The 23,497-nt window shown below is 36.3% G+C and overlaps 1 protein-coding gene across 1 annotated transcript in view; it reads right to left on the bottom strand.

The window, feature by feature from the left end:
• BNC2 (basonuclin 2) overlaps window positions 1-23,497 on the bottom strand; it is an 81,444-nt gene that overhangs the window by 55,274 nt on the left and 2,673 nt on the right. The gene's annotated exons all lie outside the window — the stretch shown is intronic.

The following is a 23,497-nucleotide window of genomic DNA, read 5'->3' as shown; positions in this document are numbered from 1 at the left end:
CTTGCAGTCACAACATTTTGAGAGATTTCTCTGGGTGGTCATTCTGTTAACAGAACTTCTATTCAGCTCTAGTAACTAGTTCTAGTTAAAACAGCATTAATAAAAAAAAAATCACAGTTTTACATCCATGTAACTACTTGTAGAGAAGAAATAGACATTTTCCTCCACGAAGGCTTCTGCTCTCTTGAGCAAAATCTTTAAACTGTTGAGTAATTTCTTTTGCGTTATTTGAAGACGAGAGAAAGTAAACTTTTACCACTGAAAATAACTGTTTCACTTTCAGACATTTCTTGCTGTTAATGAAATAATGATCTAGGCATCTTAAAATGTTTAATTTCGTGACTTTTGTGAAAATTATTATGTTATTGTGAAAACTATCATGACAGACAATATTCTTGTCATCCCATAATGAAAATTATCAGGTATCTCTATGGTAATGGGTTAAATATTTGAAAGTTTTGAGTTATTAACCCTTAGAGAAGTATGGTATGTTTGCAAAAAAACAAATGAAGTTTGTAAACTCTCCAGAAAAATTTGGTTTGGAAGAGCCATCATTTCTAAGGAGTAGATTTCAATAGATAGAGGCTGTAAAACTTATTTGACTGTACATCTTGAAGGGTTCTTAAAATTTCTGCCAGCCTTTGCTCAGGTTGAAAGATACTGCATTTTCAACTTGGTGGACTCCACAGAGAATATTTTCAAGTCCCCCTAACTTTTATGAGACAAATATTTTTATTCTAGAAATTTATATATTATTTCAACACACCATAAGAAATCTATGTGCTCTAACGCTTGTCTAGTGAGGGAAACTATAGGGTGATATTTACCTAGTAAAATTGTATTGTACATTTTCACATGATCTACTGAAGGATGAACATAGCCATATCACTCATTGCAATTAGCATTAAATTTTATTTCTCTTCTTTTTTTTTTAAGGTCCTTTCAAGAAAATCAGACCCTAAAACACTAATTTGGTCAAACAGTAGAAAGCAATTGAGAGTTCACCAATTTCTATCAACAAAACTTAAAGAAATCTACAGGAAAAAAAAAATCAATGTTCCTACTTCAAAATTAAGTGGGAAATTTAATCTATCTTAATTGGTGCTGTTAAAGGACTGTGGTCACAATGCTAAAAGCATATGCAAGTCAATACTTCCCAGTTTATTTTTTATTACAAATTAATCTAAATACAAATATTTGAGAGTGAAGATACTAGGACTGAATGCTAGGATGCAGAACTCCATGTATATTGCAGAACTTTGTATTCATCCACCAACAGTGAGAAGCATCCTGTTATTTGTCATCCTTGTGTACTTCAAAAGAATCCAGGCCATACAGCCCTCATTCCATCATGAACAGTAGAGCTGAATGAGTTAATTGTCTGGAATACCTTACAACTATTTTAGTTAACTACTTAAAAAAATGTAGACTGTGGTTTATACAGTAAGCTATCAAGTAGCTTTCAGGACTCTCAATAATTTCCAACTCCTGAGTTTCCTAACCTCGTAATTGCAATTTTATAGAAAGAAAACATATATTTTCTTGTGTTTGTAAACATACACATGCAGACACATCCATACATAGATGTATTTCCATACAGGAGTTGGAAAAAAGACTATTTGTAAATAATCTGTGAATGCCTTCACCTTTCCTTATAAGAGATAAGTCCTGTTTAAAGATACTGTATTGCACTTCCTCTAGATTTCAAGGTAAAATCTTTGTAGTTATCAAGTAATGTTTACTTCTCTTTCAAAATCTTTGCATAGTGCTTTTGAGCCAATAGATCAGAACCAGATACACTGGTCTCAGGTCATCCCTCACAATTTTCTTCAAGCAAGAAACTCCACATTGTACTCTTAAGCAGCAGTAAATATACAGATCTGATTAGGGAAAGAGGTAACAGAAGAACTTAAGGAGCTTTCAGAGGGATAGACCTACATTATGCTTTACAACACCTGCTACCTATTCTCCCCAGCTAATGGTTTTCGAATTTTACTTTTAGGGAGTAATAACAATCTAAATTAGGAGCTCAGTAATTTGCCCTCTTTAAAGCTCAATTTTAATGTCATTCTTCAAAACTTAAAAACATCAGTACTGTCAACAAGCTTTACTGTAGTAGCAACAGCATTCGGTCCAGAGAACATATTCTGCTTCATTTGCAAGGACAAAGAAATACCCAGATGACCTCAGGGTTGCCACAAGGAATTTGACAAGAATCTGGGCAAGTTAAGTTACTGTCTAAACAGCTGCTACTGAAAAGAGGAAGAAAAGAATGAAGGGACTTGCCTATCAACAACTAAAATGTTTATCTCAAGATTATTAGAAATTATATGGAAGGAAACAATAAAAAAGGCCATAAAGGGCCTTAATTTAGGTATCTAACCATCACCAACAGTGAACAGGACTTTACCTCTCAAATGTCTGTGAACACTCTCAAAAATTAAACTCAATGAAGCTCCCACTTCCCTTTTAGAAAAAACTAAAAGGGCTCATTTGCATAACCATCCATAAAAGCTCTCATCTAGAACTTGCAGATTTTACTTGTGAATTAAAAATTGAAGGGTAAAAATTTCTATAGTTTTTAGGCTAAAATTACTTCTTTCAATAGAAAGAAAAGAGAGAAAAAAAATGCAGAGTAGATCTGAGAACTCTGGAAAGAAACTAATACTTTTGAGTCTTACTCACAGAGCAGAAGTATTTATGCTCTCATGTTGACTGCAAGCCACACATATGCTTTTTCTCATTGTCTCTTTACCTATGTGATATTGGTTTCTTCAGGTATCACTCCTAATTAAGAATCAGTTTCCCCTATTATTTCACTGGGAACATTTGCCCTGCTGAGACAATCTTGTTTCTGGGAGCCCTGATCACCCCTACCCATGTTTACTGGTGCTCCCTCTGGTCTGTGAAACAGAATCCGCTGCTCCGAAATTTTTAGATTTCTGACCTAAAAGCCTAATGTATTCACAGACTGACTTGACTTACAGTTTCTAACGCTTTATCTAACGGCTTGTAAATCTGTCACACCCTTGATAACCTGTGCTCTTCTGTGAATGACTGCCTGTAAAAATACAAAGGTTCTGCAGCTGTAGTGAAATAATTTGTAGAAGGCCAAGTCCATGCTGGAGCCACAATGTCTTTTCCCTGCACATTGCCCAAAACATTCGTATCTTTTCTGGAGATGATTTTGCTTAAGCCCTTTGAAAATAAATCATTCTCAATAGCACTTAAGATTTCCCTGAAGACTTTGTAAGGCTTCCTGCTTCATAGGTTTCCATTCCTTTGCTGTAAGGCTAATGCATTTTAGGGATGTTTGTTCTGATGCGAAGCTAACTTACGAATAAAAATAAACTACCAGCATTTATAATGCTGTTGGAAGGCAAAGAATGCCAAATGCTAAACTTAAATTACCAGAGTTAGTAGTCATTCTTTAATAACCTTCTCTTTAGACAGCTTTTTGTGTCTCAGAGGAAAAGACATTTAGTAAGAGTGTAATGATGAACATTCCATCACTTAAAAAAACCAGCAAAATCCCCAAACCTGCAATAGCCTTACATGAAGACAAAAATAATAATTTTATGGGAGAAGATGATGGCAATTCACTTCCAGCTTGATGCATGAAATGAGAGGCGAGTCACTGCCATTATTACTCACGTGAGCTGTATGTTTATTACTCATAAGCCATCCTGTTTACCCTTCTGTGAACACTAGGAGCTACACTTAGTTTGTTTCAGATATGCCTGTCTACACAAAGATTTTACTAGTGTTCACATAAATAAGTATTTACAAAAAAACCCAACCAACCAACCAACTAAAAAAAACCCCACAAAGCAATGTCTAGAGAAAACCCCACTTTTGGACAGAATATTTAACCTGCAAGATCACAAACTTCCTGATTAAAAAATACATCGTTATCTTAGCATATATTTACTTAAGTAAAATAGTTATTTGGTTTTAAATTTTGCTCAGCAGACAGGGAATTAATGGTGAAGTACTAGTATTTTACAATGCACACAGAACTGCAAACAGAATTTTGTTTTAGACATACACTGGAGCACAAATTCATTTAAAAAACCTCACACAATTTAACAATTCAGAAATTCTCATATATGTTTTATAAAAATGTATGAGAGACCTAAAAACCATGGAGAGTCATAACTTCGAGTTGGCTCATTTGTTTCTGTTTTATTACAGCACTACATAGTGGGTATCAGATTTTTCACAGAGAAATGCATATTAAATCTTTATTCTAATCTGTTTTAGCAGAACTATATTATAGCTTAATACTATTTTTTTCTGACTGATAAAATATAATTTAAATAAGACCAAAGAGAGCTCTGAAACTCAACACAGATCTTTCCTGAAAAAAAACCACCACAAGTATTACTTCAAGCTATCTTGAAGAACAGTTGTGCTTTATTGATAGGTAGGCTACTATACTATTTATTTATTGTTCTGTAGCTGAATTCACTTCTTGCTGAAGGCCACCACACAACTATAAAATGCATTGTGTACATTGATATTCTTCATTTTTGACAGACAAGTCTTCTGTTTGGGGCCTGTAATGAGCATATTGACAACTTTACAAAACTCGTCTGCAACTGCTTGAGTATATCCTAGCAGTAAGTTAAATTGTTGGGGCATACTACTATGAGAAAGTGAAATAATATGACCAAATTATAGCCTTACACTATACCCTAGATATAGCCAAAATGAATTCTATTTCTGTGTACCCCCTGCCATGACATCATCTAATCCTTCTAGCTGTGGGAAGGTCGGGAGCATGGAGCTCCAGCATTTCTCAGGCCTTGTCTCCTTTTCCATGAGCTCAGAATTGATTTGCATATATACTTCTGCTCTCTTCTGCGAAACAGGAAATTTGTGTATTGAAGGACAGGTTTGTCCCAGATGACTTAATGAAAATGGGAACTACTTCCCCATATATGGGGTCCTGTGAAACAAAATGACAAAACAATATACAGGCATGTGCTTTCCACTGCCTGTAGTATCTCATTGCCTGTCTAGGTCCTACAGATATTTCCATCCCAAAAATTGATATGTCTCCTTAAGCTCTTCTGGTAATTGGGGAGACAGAACAAACTTAAAAGGAGAGGAAAATAAGGGCTTAGGCTAAATCAACTTCTGCAGAATGCAGATCTCTTTCTAATCTGTGTGGAAAAGCTACATCATCTGCTGTGGATCAGTTTTCCTTTTCTAATACATCGAAATAAAACCCTGACATTGTGCAAGATTGCTTTTCCTGTCACCTTTTTTTGTTTCATTTCATTAATTTAATGTCATTCATTTATTCTTTTTATTAAGTGATTGGTATACATGGCCCACTTGGCTGTTTTGGGGAACACTTTACAGGGCAAAATCTTCACTCCAAATCTTATTAGTTTTAAGTCTCATTTGCTCTGTCATCCAGTATTCTCAGTATGGTTCAGCTACAACATTCCTTTATTTAACTGCGTATTTTTGCCTATTGTGCCACCGGCAATCTGCCCTTTTTGCACGGAATCAGAAACCAGCCATAAACTATCCCCTGATGTGTTTTAAGTTCAGAGAACTTTGTCCTGGCCTAGATTTCAAAGAAAAAAAAATCACAAACTCTTCAAAAGTCACAATTATTGATCAAAAGTAAGTGTACAAAATAAACGCAAGATTCATATTTAATTTTTACTGAAATATGACAATCTTAAGACTTGTGGAAGAAGAGAGTAGGCCGAAGAGGCATTTCTCAGGCATTCCAGGTTTAAAATAATAGCATTACCATACAGCATTGTCTGAGGATTTAATGTCACTGTGCAGGTTTACTCCACAAGAGCTTCAGAATTTCCCAGGAGAATATGGTAAATCTTAGCTCAAGTCAACTTTCAGGCAAATTTGGACAGACCTGGGTAACTATTACTACCAGCAAGACACAAAGAATGTTGTTATTTAAATAACCCAAAGTAATCCACTGTGCCACTGAGCATGACAACAGTCTTCCTTTGGATGGCTCTTTTTTATTGTTGCTGTTGCTGTTTAAATCTCTAAAACATCTGCAAAATAATGAAATTAATTTGATCCTTTTCAACTATTTTTCTCTCCAGTTAAAATTCCCATGGGCGGTTAAAATTCCCACCAAAAACATGCCATTCTGTCCAGTTCAACACTTGTGGGAGCACAAAATTAGGTGGGAGAAACTTGGTAAAGTTATGGTTTAGAATTTTCTCCTCATTTCTCAGAAGAAGTAGAAAAAGTATTAAGAAAGGACTTAGTCTTTAGCTACACTGCCAAGGGAAATGTGGGGCTTTGAAAGGAATTTATCAGGTCTACAAAACCCCCTATCATCATTAACCAAAACAACCTTAGAGAACTCAGGCTATTACATAACTGGGGGCACCTAACTCAGGTGATTGCTGTTGTCTCTCCACAATTTAGGCAGTCAGAGCTCCAGCTGTAGCATCTGTGTCAGGTGTCTAAAGCGAGCAATGTGAACATCCCATGACTCACAATCACAGCTATCTAATTTCATTGGAATTTGGTTGCTTAATTCCTTCAAAATCTTTCTAAGATCCAGTTTTAAGTTCTCTGCTTAGCCAGACAGACAGGACAATTCTCCATGTTTTATTAGAACTTTTGGAGTACACTCTGGCAGTCCTTCCAGAAGGCACATGATTCTTGATCTCTCTTTCTAAATTGAAGCAAAACTTGACAAAATGAGGATGAGAAGACCTTATACACACCACTGGCATGCAGGCAAGCCATTCACCCTAGGTAAGAAAGAGTTTTCTGTTCTGCAGTGTTTTCAGGTGTATTATATTTAAAGCATTAATTAAAAAACCTAAAATGAAAAACCCCTCAAATACCACAATTTTGTTCAATGTATCAGCCAAGAGAGTGTGGTAATTATTAAGGAATGGGAGGGGTAATTGGGAATACAGAGGTACCAGAAGCATCACACTGAGAGTAAGTCAGTCTCTAAAAATGCATTTTTCCTTAGTTCTACACAATTTTCTTGACAGAATTAAACATTTGCAAATAGAAAAAGGTACCTTCATGTGTGAGAAATATATAATTTCTCAAAAGAAAGAAAAATTTGTGTGATATTACCCAGCTGCCTATATAACCACTTCCCCTCTGTGGGTTGAATGTGGTAACCCAAAAACAATAGGTTGTTTATATACACTGACCAAAGTAAAGAAAGACATGTATTTTAACTGGGTTTTTCTCCTACTGATCCATTTTTTGTACCACTCAATTTGTAACTTCTGCCAACTTTATAATTTTATCATATATTTACAGGCAACCACAGTATCTCCCCAGTCATTTTGCAAGACAGTTACTCTTCATCACGCATTTTTCAGAAAAAGGTCTTGATTGCTACAAAGGCTTCCACCAATGGAAATGTAAATCCTGCAGAATACTTGAAAAACTGCTGTCTCCAGTTGCAAAGGTTATGGTGATGAGGTGAGACAAAAGCACAAGCCCCAATGCATTCTGTGATCAGAAGGATTTGCTGTAGTTTGCTAATCTGGCATTCTACACAATAGAGCCCATTTCTCACATGGTTTACCCAGAGGAAGGAGATGGTCTTCTCCAGTCTCAAGGCAAAATGCATGGGTAATTACAAAATGGCAGCAACAAAATGAGAAATTCAGTAGAAAAATAAAGTTGTTTGAGGCAGATGTAGTATGTTTTTTTTTAACTTCACACTTCCACACAGTCAAAAAATCCCCCTCAGACTTAAAATCTGGTCACTGGAATAGTTAATGAAATACATACCCATCACAACACACCTTTTCCAAAGGAATTTTTAAAATATGATAGAACACACCACTTAAATGACAAAAAAGATGGGTGGTCACATTCTTGATGTTTACATGACTCCCTCAGCAATATTGATAGGGGAATCTTATCACAATGCAGCTAAATCCCCTTAGCAGTCAATAAATTATATAGGTACCATTTGGTAATATTTGTACTGGTAATATATTATACATCATTTGTACAGAATATAACAATATATAATTTCTATTAGCCTCAAAATTAGCAAATGGTTAATTTACTAATGTATTTTGACATGGAAATGATGTGTCTGTATGTACATCAACACAATACTGTGTTTATAAATATTTATGTATCACTATTAATCAATTAAACTGGCCAATCTATGTGCCAATAATACGTTTTATATTTTTAATATGTCAATAAACCCACAAAATACATTTAGAAAGAAGCTTATTAATTTCTGTGGGTTTTATCTAGAAAGAGAATTCAACGGTTTCAAGTTGAGCTCTCAAGAATGGGATGTACAAAAGACTCAATTAGGAAGCATAGAAGGAACTTTTCCAATACTCTATGAATAGGAAAGTCCCTTTAGTTTTTCTGAACACTTCTCTAAATAGTGCAAAGGTCATTTAAACCCAACCACATTTCTGATTAACAGTTCTGTGCCAAATTTAGAAAAGGCATCTCTGGAAAGCAAAACTTCTCACACTTTGAAAAATCCAACTTCCACGATAACACAAAAAAGATCTTATTCTTCTGAGAAAAGCAGAAAAAACTGAAGAGGAATTCGCACTCTCTTTGCTGCTTTAGTCACATTTCACAGCAGAAAACTCACTACTGAATTTCAAGTCAAGAGTGTTACCAAAAATGAGCTGAAGAGGTGAAGATTCTCATGTCTTTGGCTTCCATCATGAACAGACATCTTCAGGGATAGACTGCTATGTCACTTAAAAATTCAAACCCATATATGGTTAATCCAGGTTTGTGAACTCAGTAAGTAATATTGGCATTAACTGCTACTGTAACACACATCAGCATATTTTCAAGACTGAAATTATTTTGACTTTTCACCATTAGTTTTTCTGAATATTTTCTGATTTACATCAGAGAAGGAGACACTGAAACACAATGGAATACTATCAATCTATTGGAACTAAAATTGGCCTTGAAATCTCATATGATATATAGTATAAAGAATCTCAGTTCAAATAATGGCCAATTCATCAAGTAAAAAAATCCCAGTTTTGTGGAGTTCCCTTTTTATACATATAACATATCAGTCTTTCACATCTGACAATTGAAGGAAAGAAAGAAAAGAGTGGTTCTACAGTTATAAAAGTCTTGGCTATTCTGTCATAATTCTCACCATGTGTGAAATATGCTGGTGTTAAAAAACAAATGTTCTATTGCCAGTTGTGTTTTTGAAATGCAAGCAGCTTTATGCAACACATGACAGTGATTTTCCAGCAACAGTCTGACAGTGCATGGGCCCCGTAGTTGAAATTTTTTGCTCTAATCTTTGTTTATAGTAGAAGTAAATAATCCAAACAAAGAACATTCCACTGTGCAGGGCTGATGGCTTTGTGATAAGGCAGAGCCTGGCACGAATGACAGAGCCAGCAGTCTATTGAGGTAAAAAACAGCATTCTGATAAGTAAAACTGTCTTCTGATTTATAGACCTTAAGTTGGCTTTTTAACCCTTGAATCATGAAAATCCGCACCATACAAAGGCCTGTGAAAAAAAGGCATGTAAAAGAAAAAAAAAAGAAACACTTAAAAAGAATTTTTAGAGAAAAACTGTAGTGGTTAAGATGTTACTTTTGTTATCAGAAAATCAACTTATATCTGAATTTTAAATATACTACATGTAAGAACTTTTCCTGATCAATTTTTATATTGAACACAGAACTTCAAAAAGAACATACGAAAGACAAAACCATTTAAGATCAATCCTTTTTTTGTTTACACAGAAATAAATGGGCTTGAAAAAATAATGAATATTTATCTTGCAAAACTTATGATGTCAGATACAACATGATACATGGCCTTTGGTGTCAGTCATATCTTGTGTATACAAGTCCTGAGAGACTCTGGTCCTCAGGCAGATTGAAAAGACTTTCAGTTCTTCCATACAGTATTTCCAATAGTTAATTCAATTGTTAATATTTAATAGCAAGCAGCCCTGAGAACTGCTGCAACCCTTTTCCAAAGAGCTCCTAAATGCAGAAGACAGTTATATATTTGCATATATGAATAATCACTTAATAAACAATGTTATTTGATTTTCAACTCTACCCCCAGCACTGGATAAGTACACTCTTGCTCACAGAATTCATGTGACTTTTTGACCAGTGGACCTGGTCAAAATGTACAGTCCTGCTACTGTCTTAGTATCTGAAACTGGTGTTGGACAATTCCTTTTGCAGTCTAACTGTCTTATTAGCTGACACATAGACCCGTACTCATAAGAGATGTCAGGTAGCTTATACATTCATAAATTGGGATTTATGGACCATGCTTGAAAGGAAAAAAAAGACATGGAAGGATAGTTAATAAACAGCACCACAGAATCAGTTACATTCCAGAAATGGAACTATGAATTTTCAGGCCATCAAACTCCAGCAAGACAAAAATCTACATAACTTAGGTTCTTGAATTACAACATCCTAGTTCCCAAATGCAAATATGCTTGCACACAAAGTACAATTTTAATTAAATCCACTTTAGGTCTATGAAAATTTGAAGGCATCTCAGAAATCTTTCCATGTTATAAAATCTGTGCAAATTAAGCATTTTTCCAGTGAGATCAGATACCAAGACTAGAAATCATCCCCAAAACCTATAATTTCTACAAGACCTATTTCACAGTTCTAGTTCATACTACACCTATGCCTAGCAGTTTCTTCTGTAACACTAGAAAGGGTCCTGGGCACAGAGAGAGCACAGCCTCCTATTTTTGCAAGCTTTTCATAATGATCAAAAATGTAATAGGCTCCACTCAAGACAGTTCTTTCCCAAGTATGATTTCACAGGAGAGGTGGTGAAAGAAATTCCAAGATGAGCTTCCTTTTCACTTCCTAGAAGCCTGTTGCAGATGGACAAGTCATTGCAATCTTGAGCCGTGTCAGACCAGGAATGGGAAGCTGGTATGTTGGCCTCAGTGGCACTATTTTTCCGCATTGCCTATAGTTCACTAGTAAAGTCTGGGATTTTTTATTCATAGAATTTTAAATACAAACCGTTCAAATTTTAGAACACTATTTCAATGATCATTAATATTTAAACTACTAAAAACTGCTTGCCAATATTCGACCAACTAAAGTGACCAAATTTTTCATTATAAAACTTGGCCACCTGAATGCAGTACATCCCTTTCAAAAACTGTTACTGTTAGTTATCTGAGTGCCTAGACATGGCAGTTACTCATTGAAATATAATGTAACCCTACATATAAACCCCCTTCTTTAAGACAGGATATTTCTTTCACTGTTGTACAATTTTTTTTAAAAGAATCAAAACCAAATACATTATTCTCAAAATTATCTGTCCCCTTCAATGTATCTAACTGGTTGAGTACAGCACAGAAGATCAGCAGTCAGCAAGGCATGATAATTTCTCAGTTCTTTATAATCTAACATGGCCTTTAATAAGCCGACATAGCCAAAACCCATGAATTTATTTCAGTACATGATCACAGACATTATAGTAAGGTTTACTAAATTATTAAATTTGAAATAAGTGGAAAATAGTTCTTTCAGTAGCACAGGATGATCAAGATGTATGACCACAAAATCAAAACAATGCCATACAAGCTATTATATAATTAAAAACTTATCTTCTATGGATTTATAATTCTATGCATTTATAATTTAATACAACTATTAAATGCAGAACCTACATGTAAAACCTCTATAAAACAGTTTTGACGTAGGAAAAATTATAAAACAGGATTTCTTCATGAAGTTGATATGCTGCTCCAAAAAAAAAAAGGTGCAAACTTTTTTAATTGGGAGAACTTCCTTTGCTTCTAAGATTTGGTACCTCAAAAAAACCTGTATTCCATTTTTACTAAACCCCAAAAAGGTATTAGAAAGCCAAAAACCACATACAATTTCAGGTGTAACAATTTAAATTTAGTGAAGCCTCAGCAGTAAAAACCCCTACCTCAGCATCTGATAAATTTGGTACTATTTAAATAAAAATATTTTAGTGACAACTGATTTTGCTGTCAGATATAAAACAAAGGAATTAAAGTATGTTTTGATAGGACAGACTTCCACACATATTTAGTTCTGCAGAGGGAACCTCCTTCTGCTGTCGGTAAGGTAAAAAATTAATGGACACCCAAAAGGAACCATAGCCTGACCAAAAAAAAAAAAAAAGAAAGAATTTTAAAAAAAGTCTAAAGAGAGAAAATAGAAAAGAGTCAGCAGAAATAGCACCTGAAGTAAGTAAAAGGACTGCTTTTTTGTGCCCAGTGTTTTGGAAGTCACTGTTCAGGAACAGTTCAACCATGTGAAAGTACAAGTCATATAAGGCTGCAAAGGTCATTGAGACTTCTGGTGATCAAGTCAGTAAGTACCAGTTACACATGCTGAAGTTAAAGTGTAGATACCACAAATCCTATTATTTATATAGAGTAAGCAACACCCAGCTTCTTTAGTTGTAGTACTTCTACTCTGCTGCTTTCTTATTGCTCTCCTAAACACTCTGACTCCCAAAATAAGTAGTTCTCAGAAATTTATCACAATATTGAAAAATAAAAATGCTGTCTCTGACCCTCATTGATACCAGCAGCACTACCTATGACTTTGGAGGTGATCATATTAAAGATCTTGAAAACTTCCTGTTACAAGCATCTGTTTCATTTTGCCTGCCTTGAGCATGTTTGTGTTGAGCTTCTGGCCTGTGCCAAGTGTCAGTTTCAGGACAATTAATAATAACTGCTGCAGTAGTGGGAGCAGTAATAGAGGTTCAGTATCAATAGCTAATTTATTTCTCGTTATCTACTGAACAATTTCTGTGAATGTTGCCAGTATATTCCTTGTGGTACCCGTGAAAACCAGCTCCAGTATTGTCAAGCCAAGACATAAGGCAGTTTGCAGCAGTGTTAGAACTCCAGTTACATTCCCTAAAGCTTCAGTCTGAATAGAAGCTGCACCAGCCTGATCGGGCTGAGGTTGAGAAGGCAGTTGTTTGCAAGTGTTTATTCTCACAGCCAGAAAATGAAAACTGATGACGGCAAGACAGATGAGATTCATAGCAAATACAGAGACCAGGAGTTTGGACTAACATTACTGTCAGGGAAATAACAGGACTGGAAAAGAGCACTAGCGGTGAGGACAGTAAATTCAGTTGGAGATTCAGTAAGTGGTTTGCACAATGAGCAAGAGAGAGAAGATGCGAAAGACAAGACAGGGACAAAGCTCAGATGGAACAAAACTGCATTATGGCTCTGAAGGTTCCTCTATACACACAAATCATGAGGATAAGAATTTCCTGTATGTTCCTTTAAAAATGGCAACATCTTTAGTACGGGGATGTTAATTCTTCACAAGCATATATACTCAGTCATGGCATTTCTTCCCTTATAAGGCTCTTGGTAGAACTTTAGGTTGTTGTGATTGCTTCTTTATCTGTGATTCAGGTAAATAGTGGCAGGGATGAAGTGAAGTATTTAGAGTAGCACTCTTTTCTCCTAATAACTTCATGGTAAAGAACTTGGTGGGATAGACTCCTGCTCATGTCCCTACAGAAAATGTGGCATTCCTAGATCACAATTCAAACTATCATTTTATAGATCTGCTGCAGGATAACAGAAATCTCATTACAGAAGGACAAGGTTTTTTTCCCTGACAGGAAGAAAAATCTGCATGATCAGCTCATGTGGAAGGACTATCACATGCATCTCCAGCGCTAGGCAAGCTGAACTGCACTCTTTAGAACAGAATGGGAAGGTCTGCAAAATGCTCACAACTGACATCAAACAAACTCTGAATGGACCAAATGTTACACCATTTTATGTTTCCTGAAGATCTGGCAAAATCAACATCAAAAGAAGGGGCAAAAATATTTCTCTTTTCTAAGACATGTTTTAGAAGTCTTTTCAGTATCTTACACAGTAGAAATAAAACCACCTATCTAAGGAAGTAAGGAAAAATATCACGGTTCTGGAGCTACCTATTTGCTTGCCACCTATTTTAATGATCGACACAGAAAAGACCAAAGGTGAACCCATACTTCTGCTCCAGAGGTTAATTCAATTATGAAGCCATGGAACTCCCAGAACCATCCATTAAAAGGACAAAACAAATACTGAATGGCCTCCATTGACAGGAAAACAAACAAAGAAAGGAAAATCTACCTCCCAAAATGTAAATGAACAAACAAACAAACTACAAACACCATTCTCTACCACCAGTATGTGCTCATGGAATCAAGAAATATATAATGCATTTATGTGCCCAAGGGAAGGGCATTGAAGCTAAGATGCAATCTCAGATACAGAATTTCCTCGCTACTGGAAAACAATTTGAATATACTCTAATTGTGCTTTGTGTGATACTCATATACCAAACAGGCTACATATATATATATTTTGTATAACTTTCAAGGATAGGTTGCAGGTTTTAAATGAAATATGAAGCACAAAAATTTCAAAAAAGAGACATTAGCAGCCCAAACAATTTTTGTTGCCAAGTAACTTCAAAGTATTGCCTGTGGTTCTTTCTCTGGTGTTATTTATGGCATCTCCATCAGCCTGTATACTATTGAAGCAAAAGAACTCACTTAGTGTACAAAATGTTAACACAAGGGGATACTTGTATGGCATGTTTGTGAGACTTAATGCCAGTACTAAACATTCTCTTTTTCAGAAGTCAACATGTGCAGCTTTCCAAATTTTTTGCCTATTCCCTTTGTCTTCTACATTCAATAACTTCTGAGAGGAAGATAATTAGAACATGCAAAAGCTAGGTGTTTCATCAGATTTCTAAAAATGGAAGTTCCTCATCAACCCTTTTAAAACACAGTTGTGTCAACAAAGAATACATCCCTTTCTCCTGCCACCAAAATTCCTTTATCTTAAATATTTTATGCTACTTCCTCTCTACCTGCTTTTTTCTCCTAAGAAAAATTCCTAATCTTCTCGTTTGCTGAATACAACCACTGAAAATTAAATTATCATTAAATACATTGATCTGAAATTATTTTCAGATAAGGAAATCTGAAAGGAAAGAGAAGGAAACTTCATGATTCTTTCAAACACCTGCTTTCTTAGGACAGTCATATTTTCATAGATGTTTCTATTCTCTCAAGTTTAGTCACAAGGATAAGGTGAGGATAAATGTTTTTTGTTAGGTACGAATAAATAAGAAGTCCCAATTTTTTAATCTTCACTGCAGAGTAATGATTATTTGAAACTTCTTCATAGTCTTTTTGTATTTTAAATTCTACCTTTTTTAAAATTATCTCGTGATGCTCACCACGCTGCTGCTATGTTTTTGTGAGTTGACTATTTCATTTATCAAAAAAAAACCCCTTTGAAAATCTGATACCTCCCTTTCCCTTTCTTATCCAAAGCTGTAATCCAATATCTCTTTTACCCTCTGAACTGTCTTTTCCAAAAGCAAGAACTGCAGATGAAACTATTGAAGAAATATCTTTGAATGTCCAAAAGAATGGTGGTAAAAAAAATGTGGATTCAGGTAGTGGTTCTCCTTAGGCAGAAGAAGACCTTTAGTTCTTAAGGGGAAAGGTAATTTTGGCAAACAGGCATCTTTGGACATATTTAACTCCTTTTCAAGGCTTGATGAGGAGTCTTGGCCCCAAGACTAAGTAAAAGTAAAAAGAGAATATTTTCACTAATGTTTTCACTCAGTCTTAACAAACTTGTGTGTCCTACTGAAAACTTACTCTATTGAAGAACTACTAAATTTATTCTTGCATTCCGATAGTTCTCCATATATATCATTAACCGTGAAAAGGAAAATGACTACACACTCTTCTGCAAAGGGACTTGGGGCTGCTAGTGCATCAGAAAGGTGCAAATCATATAATAAAATAATGCCAATTGCAAAACCAATTACTCTTTCCATTTCATTCTTTTCCTCTCCCTTCCCCTTTTTACTGAATAGTTATGCTGGACAGGCATACGCTCTTGAGTTGAATTGAAAGATTAGTTAATCAATAAAACCATTTCACTTCTTCAGGTTTTATATGTGGGTCACTTGACAGCTCAGCTCCTTACCAAATGTAATTCCAATCTTCCCAACCAATAGTTCCTGCCAGTGAAAACAGTTGTCGGCACCCTCAGGTCGCCATTTCTAGATCGTTGCATAAGTGACTAAGACAAGACAGGACGTATGGTATCAAGTAAAAGAACTGCACCCTGTTCACTTAATTGTCTTCTCGTTCAGGAAGGAAGGCAGACCAACAAAAACAAACCTCTCTTTTTCAATGTCCTTCCTCACAGAATAGTATTATTAAAAAAAAAAAGAAAAAAATGTTGTTAAAGTAGGAAGAATGAACTGTGCAGGTTGATGATTACAGGCAATAAGGGGAAAAATACAGAAATGCTTTACCAGGGACTGAAAAGAGCTGAGTTAGTGACAAAAGCTAATCAAAGAAAAGAAAAAAGGCTAACAAGTGGTAGTGGTGAATGGTGTCATGGCTCCCATAACCTCAATTTTTTCAATTTTATATGTTGGGCTGAAATTCTTGCAGAGAAGTGGTTGACTCATGAGGTCCAGACTTGGCTAGACAGCAGACGCTACCTGTAAGTATTTTTGAAATAGAGCTCCAAGGTTTTCAGTTCTGAAAACAACCACAATTTTATAATCAAGACTTTGTTTTCCAAAGTCAAATTTTCTGTGTTCATTTAAAAGAAAAAAAAAAAGTGGAAAAGCTTTAATTCCAGACACTGCAGGAAACTTTTTTCTGAATCGAAGTATCTAACTTTTTTGAGGGTCGCTTACCACCATTCGGAAAGACTGAAACAAAAAGTCATGCGCAAAGCCTAACTACCTCACCATGTGGCCAAATAAACTTCATCCTCATCTTGCAGTGATTAATGGAACTTGATTGATTTCAGGAACTCTTCTCTTTCACATTGGAACAGCTACTATTGTTTATTCAGACTCAAAGCAAAACCAAAAAATTCTTACACTGAGATGGCTGACTTGACTCCTACTATACGCCACAAAGTAATGCGGTTCCTCTGTACTAATTTGGATGTCCATTGCTTTAGCATAAGCTCAGGAATATTAAAAGACAGTGAAATGTAAAAGGAACTTATTGTTGGAAAAAGATCTTCAAACAACAGAATTTTAAAGATTTTTTAAGTGGATTTCTTAAAATCTGCTACAATGGCAGTGGAAAATATTCAGAAATTTCAGCACAGTATACTGTCTTGAAATTCTGTTACAGTGACATTTGACTGATTTACATTCTTTTAGATTTTGCTCTAACCAGCACCTTTATTATGTGACCTTTATTCTGGATGGCCTCCAGGGCACTATATACAATAGCTGCTTCCACGCCACTAGCTCAACTACAAGCCAGCTGACTTCTGTGCTAATTGCTGGATTTGAAACTTCCTTTCCTCTAAAAAGTTCCAATTAAGAGCCAAGTATTTAGAGTAGGGACTCTGGATCTAATCTGGGTATCTAACTATTATTCTGAGGAAAATGTTACAACCTGTTTTCTGCTCAGGGAGACAATTTAGCATGGACACAGTTAAAATACTCTCTAGAACTGTATAGTAAGGAGCAGCAAAACCAAGAATGCATGAAATGGAGTATTGCTATCAGAAATGCTAGCCATTTGCAGAATTCCTATGTCAACAGGACCAGTAAACAAGTGTTAATATTTCTAGTGGAAGGAGCATCCATAGGGAATTCAATGTAGTTAGCTGCACAGAGCAAAGAATCAGATCGGAGAGGGAATTGTGTCAGCTCTGGCATGTAGGCAGTATGTGGCTGTCAGGAGTGTGAAATGGAGCTGCTTCAAAGCTGAGTAGGCCGTGACCTGAATGCTGCACGTCCATGCACTCAGTGTGAGAGGATCAATGACAGCATTTGCTGGGCTCTAGTCATCCCCTCTGCTAATGAAAGCAGTCCTGAAAGGCATAATGCAGGGCCTCTAGGCAGCCTAAAGCCTAGCATTAGCTGAGTTTGTTATAAGCTTGGCTGGTGAGTGCGCTGAGCACCAAAGGCCCCCTCCTCTGTTGCTCTATCCCACCAACTCCCCCTGGCTGTCTGTTTAGTGTCACTCAGCTGGGATGGATCCCGTTAAAGATCTGACGCTTAGCAAGGACTCAGAGGTGTCTGGAACGCCTGCCTCTAATCATAAACACCACAGCTGGCAGTGATGTGGTCGAGGAAAAAAAATCACCTTGATCCAACAGCACACATTCCCTTTGATGTTTCTGCAGTGAGTTCACTGCCCAGAGAGAAAGGTACTGCTTAAAAAAAAAAAAAATCAGGCTTGACATTCTCAAATCATAACCATATGACTCTCAATTCCAAGCTTAAAAAACCCCACAACCCAATCCCAGGAAAACACAACATTTTGTTCTGAGAAACTCAGGGAAGAAGCATCTGACAATGATAACATGAAACAGGTTTGGAAGATAATGGCAGTTTGAGAAGAAAAAAAAAAATTCAGACTGCCACTACCAAAAATGGAAGAAGCCTTCTGCCAAAGATTGCAAACTGTGGTGACCTCAAGCAAGAGACTGTAGCTGATTCAAGGGGAAAATGAAACTTTTCAAAGACAACATTGCTTGTGCTCTGCCACTGTTTATAAGTGCCTTATGCCCTCTTGCCTTTCGGGGTGGCCTGGTAAATACAAGAGCTCTTCTGTATTTTACAGTCCTCTGCCACAAATTTCTGTTAAATATTCAACACTGTGAGCATGATTTTAAATTTTTTTTACCCAGTCAGGCTACAAAGAGAATTGTGAATCCAGTGCAAAAAGCTTGTTATTTATTGTAGGGTTTTTTTGCACTACCCCTCTGTTTCATATATAGCCATGAAATATACAAATGTCCCATTTATTTTCATACTGCTTGGATTTCTTGATAGAAAAACTACACTGTTTTTCTTGCATTGATTTCTTTCTAGACACATATTGCTGCATATACCATTTGCTAAAAATCTGCGAAACTGTTAACTTTTGTTCTCTGACACATTCATGCTACTGCTTTCTTATGCTATGCCAGCTATACTAACACAGATAAAAGGCTGCATTTGAACAATCTTAACACAATATACAGTCTAATTTTCTTTTCCTTTTTCACAGCAAGGGAGCATTACAATTAATAATGAAGCTCTTTCCAAGGCTATATGAAGAAAATGGCATCATATACACACTGATGCAGAGACTTATTTGCTTTGTACAACTAGAAAAAATTAGAACTAACTTTGAAAAAGTCTCTAAAAATGCATCTTCAGAATTTATCCCTATTTGGAAATTTAAATATCTAGCATTTTTACATGAAGAATGAACAGCTGGAACAGTAGCAACTGCAAGTAGTCATTTAGGAGTACTCAAGCATGTTTTTTGCCTTTCTGGATATTTTTCTAAAATGTTCTTTTTCTTGATTTCATATTACCCACAAGGTTTACTTTCTTCTCCAGATAAAAAGGCAAGGTTATGTTCCCTCAGAGTCAAAAACAATACTAGCAGTCATTCCCTAATGAGAAAACAAAGGACAACTCCATCACCTTTGGTATTAATATGCCCTGTTTGTTACTGTGGCTCAAACTGATGAGAGCCATCCTGACATGACTAAAGCAGAGACGTGACATCTCGTATACAAGACACAGAGCTTAAGAGGGAGTGTAAATTGAACTACAGCGTCACTGCTGGAAAATCTGGCAGCTGTATTCCAAATCTATATGAAGTTTCACAGGCTGTTTGTGCTGACAGTCTTTGCAATTCTCTCAAATGCTGCAGATTCAGATAAGATTCAGATTTATGAAGTTTATGTAGTGTTCTACAGTGGTACTAGTGTTCATGTGTATGGGAGGGAGAAGGACGCTAATTCAGCTGGGTTATGAAACATCAGCAATTTACATACCCCTATATGGCAATTTTTCTCTTCTACTGTATGTAAGCAAAATACAATTAAATAATAGCCAAGATCTGCTGCCCCAATGATACTTAAAAGGATGTGAGGGACTCAAATTTGTCTTATTTCCTTATGCACTAATATCTAAATTTCAACCACAAAAAATTAAAATCAATACCAGAAAACTGTTACTAACATACTGTCATAAACACAGGTTAATTGGTTAAAAAAAAAAAAGATATTTCCTTAAGCCTTGTGAAAAACTATGGATTTTACTGCAATGGCAGTTGTTTACCTCTGTATATGCAAGAGTTCAAGAGGTGAAAGTCAAGATATGCATTGGATTCTTCAAGGAAAAAATCAGAGTTATCCATCCAGTCTGCTTCCCTTCTGCAATTGAATACTTCTAAGCTTACTGGCAAAGTCTATCATAAAATCCCCCTCTTTTCTCTACTCTCACATGACTTTCAAACACCACAGGATAAAAATAAGGAGAAATCATTCTAATCATTAATATGGTTTTACTGCAAGAAATTTTTTTGGCTTCCACATTTCAAAGTGATAAAATCAGTGTGGAAATGTTACTTATCAGAGCATTCCCTTAACAAAAAGCATAAGAGAATTCTGTAATATATTTATGACAGCTTCATTTTATGTATCAGATTTAAAAGTGTTTTATTGATTGCATGTTCTTGCATGTAATGACTAAAAAAGAGCAAAAAAGAACCCCCAAAAGCAAGCAAGCAAGCAAGCAATCAACCAACCAAAAAAACTCCACCAAACACTTTCCTGGTCACAAATGGATATGTATCCATTATGGTCTTAGTTTGACTAGATAAAGAGGACAGCCATCTAAGAGAAGGAAAAGAAAAAAAAATTGGGTCTAGGTGGTGGGCTTCATGCTTATACTACAATGAATATAACTGAGATGGTGACAAGTGAAATATAATATGACTGTGCCTAAAATGCATGTGGCCTCCACCTGTCACATTGCATCGATTGCACCAACATTCAGTTCATCTTACCATCTTAAGCATTGCTTTAGTGATCTATTATGAAATACAGCACTTTGCCGTATAAAAGGAACCTATTTTAATTCATATTTACCAAAAATGTAAAACATGATGACTTGTTACCTGACTTGATCTGCTAAATGTCTTAGATTCCATGTAACTGGCAGGGCTGGTATGCAAAGCATCAGACCTGTGCAAAATTCCAGGATGAAATAGCAGTTCAATCAGAAAGCAAATGCTTTATAGCACTTACAAGGCTGCAGTTCAAAGATGCCTTCAGCCCTTCATTTCTAAACCAGTCCAAAGCTGCCTTCAGACAGCTCACTCACGCCATGACAGGGGAGGTTCCACCTCACACCAACTCTCTAGTGACCCCTCCAGATGAATCAGAAGAGAAGTTGACAAGCTACAGCAGCATTCTCAGATGAAGGGAAGCTGGCTGGCTGGAGAGTTTAGGATGAGACACACAGGTCAAACAAAAGTCTTCAGGGATTCAAAAGCTCATGTTTCCTGCGCCACTCCTCTTTTAAAGATTGCAACGAATTCTGTAAAATTAAAGTGCTCAAATACTTTCATTTCTTTTACTTTTATGAGATGTAAATCTAAACCTGATTTAGGATTAATTGCACAAGTGATTATAAACCTTTTAACTTGGGCACAACCATAAATTCCTGGCACTGAAGTCTGATTGTGCAGATCCTTACCCACAAGAATCTCTCTACTAATACCAGCACCGTTCATGTGGAGGAGCAAGAGTTTCAGAGCTAGAACAGAAACCACAACTCCATGGCAAACCCTCCACAACTTTTTTGTTTCTCCTGCTTTTGAAACGAACTGCCTCCTGTTGCTTTGTTTCTTTGCTGATTTTGGAAGCCCCATTGGGAACTTAATTTTTGTGCATACATAGCCTTCATATCAATTTCCAAACCTTCAGTGCCAATGTTCATTCTATGGCTCTTGCAGTACACAATCTCTACTTGCAGAATGGTCTAAGCAAGTGGATACTGGAGTAGTTTATGCTTTATGAAGTTTTCTCAAGGTTTTGCTTTTTGGGTGTTTTCTTACAAGAGGTGATTGAAAACAGAAAGGAAAAGCCTGGTTTTCCTTTTTTTCCCTCTCTTTTCTTTTTTTTTTTTTTCCCTCCTTTAATACTCTTACTCTGAGACCATGTATGACAATACCTCGTGGAAAATTGCTCCTGTCCAATAACATGCTCAAAGTACTCCTTTGCCAGAGGCATTCACTCATTATATAAATCAAACAAGCATACAAAAACAGACAAAAAGTGACTGGTAATGCGCAGTGAATTTCTGTGCTCAGCTAAGATGATTTGGTGCATTGCATGCAGATGTCAGGTATTTTTATAAAGAGCTCCATTGTGCAGGGCCCCACCACTCCTCCATCGCTCCCAGCACTCCCTTAAAAGGGGGGGTGGTGGGCAGACAACCATTCCAGCTGGGCTTGGAACCTCGTCTGAGTCAGGAAAACCACAGCTCATAAGCAAAGAGGAAGCATAATGTTCTACAAGGACAAAACATTAGCAAAAATGTCACTCAGCCCCAGTTCCACATGTTGGCTGCCACGGCCTCTTCCTCCTAGCATGCCCGATTGATATAAATTCCATCTGCTCAGCAGCCAAGTGACAGAGAAGAAATACTGGCATCTGGTCTCTATTGCTGTCGGGTTTTTGTTCCATGTTAGACCTTAGCTAGAAACATATGAAGAAATGAAGGTGCTGGCAAGCGACTAAAAGGCTGCACTGGCACAAATGAGACTTTCTGATGCTTTTCACACTTCACTTTGGATTTTTACAGGCAAAAAGGTGGAGGAGACTTGATAAACTGAGTCTGGAGAGCCAATGGGCCTGGAGGTCATTTGGTATTTCTAACTTTTTTTTGAATGTTTAAAACTGTAAAGCAAAACAATTTTTTTTTACACAACAGAAGGTAACGAAGTCACACAAGAATGCTGCTCTTCAGCTAGGTTTTTTTCCTCCTCCTCTTAAACATTCACTGGTTTGGACCTGATCCACTAGCACTTTATATTCTCCTGAGAAGCAGCTGGAAAGTGCCAAACCACTAACTTTTTCTTTTTTTTTTTTTTTAACCCCACTGTGTCCAGCAGAAAGCAAGTACTTCAAATCAAAGAAAGAGAGCAATAGAGCAAACCAGTAACATGCACAACTGTCTGAGAAATCATGCCTGTTTTTTTAAGAGCGGCCTCTGAAGAGACAGGGGAGACTGTGAGTCAATGTGATTGCATGTGGATGTGTGTACATTTAAAGATTTCTTTGATGAATGACTCCTCACACAAACAGAGGTGCAAGAAAAAATAAAAGTGTGACAGAGAGGAAAGTAAAAAAGAAAATATATTGGTAATAAAATTAGATACAGATGCTTTTCTCTTTGACAAACAACAACTGGAGCCAGAAACTTAGGAAGACATTTTGTACCTAAAGGAATCCACAGAACAACACAGGATTGCTGGTCTGCAGTAAGGTAAAATATTTCTAAAATTTAAAGTGGAACCTAAATATTCCAAATCAATATAGAATTTGATTTTTTTAGAATAAAAAAGAGTGTTCCATTTATCTATGAGCCTCCAGCCCTTGTTGGTCTCATGATTTTCTCTGCA

The sequence above is a fragment of the Camarhynchus parvulus genome, chromosome Z, assembly GCF_901933205.1.
Source record: "Camarhynchus parvulus chromosome Z, STF_HiC, whole genome shotgun sequence".
NCBI lineage: Eukaryota > Metazoa > Chordata > Aves > Passeriformes > Thraupidae > Camarhynchus > Camarhynchus parvulus.
The sequence above is the reverse complement of the archived record's forward strand: the minus strand, read 5'-3'. Positions and strand labels throughout refer to the sequence as shown.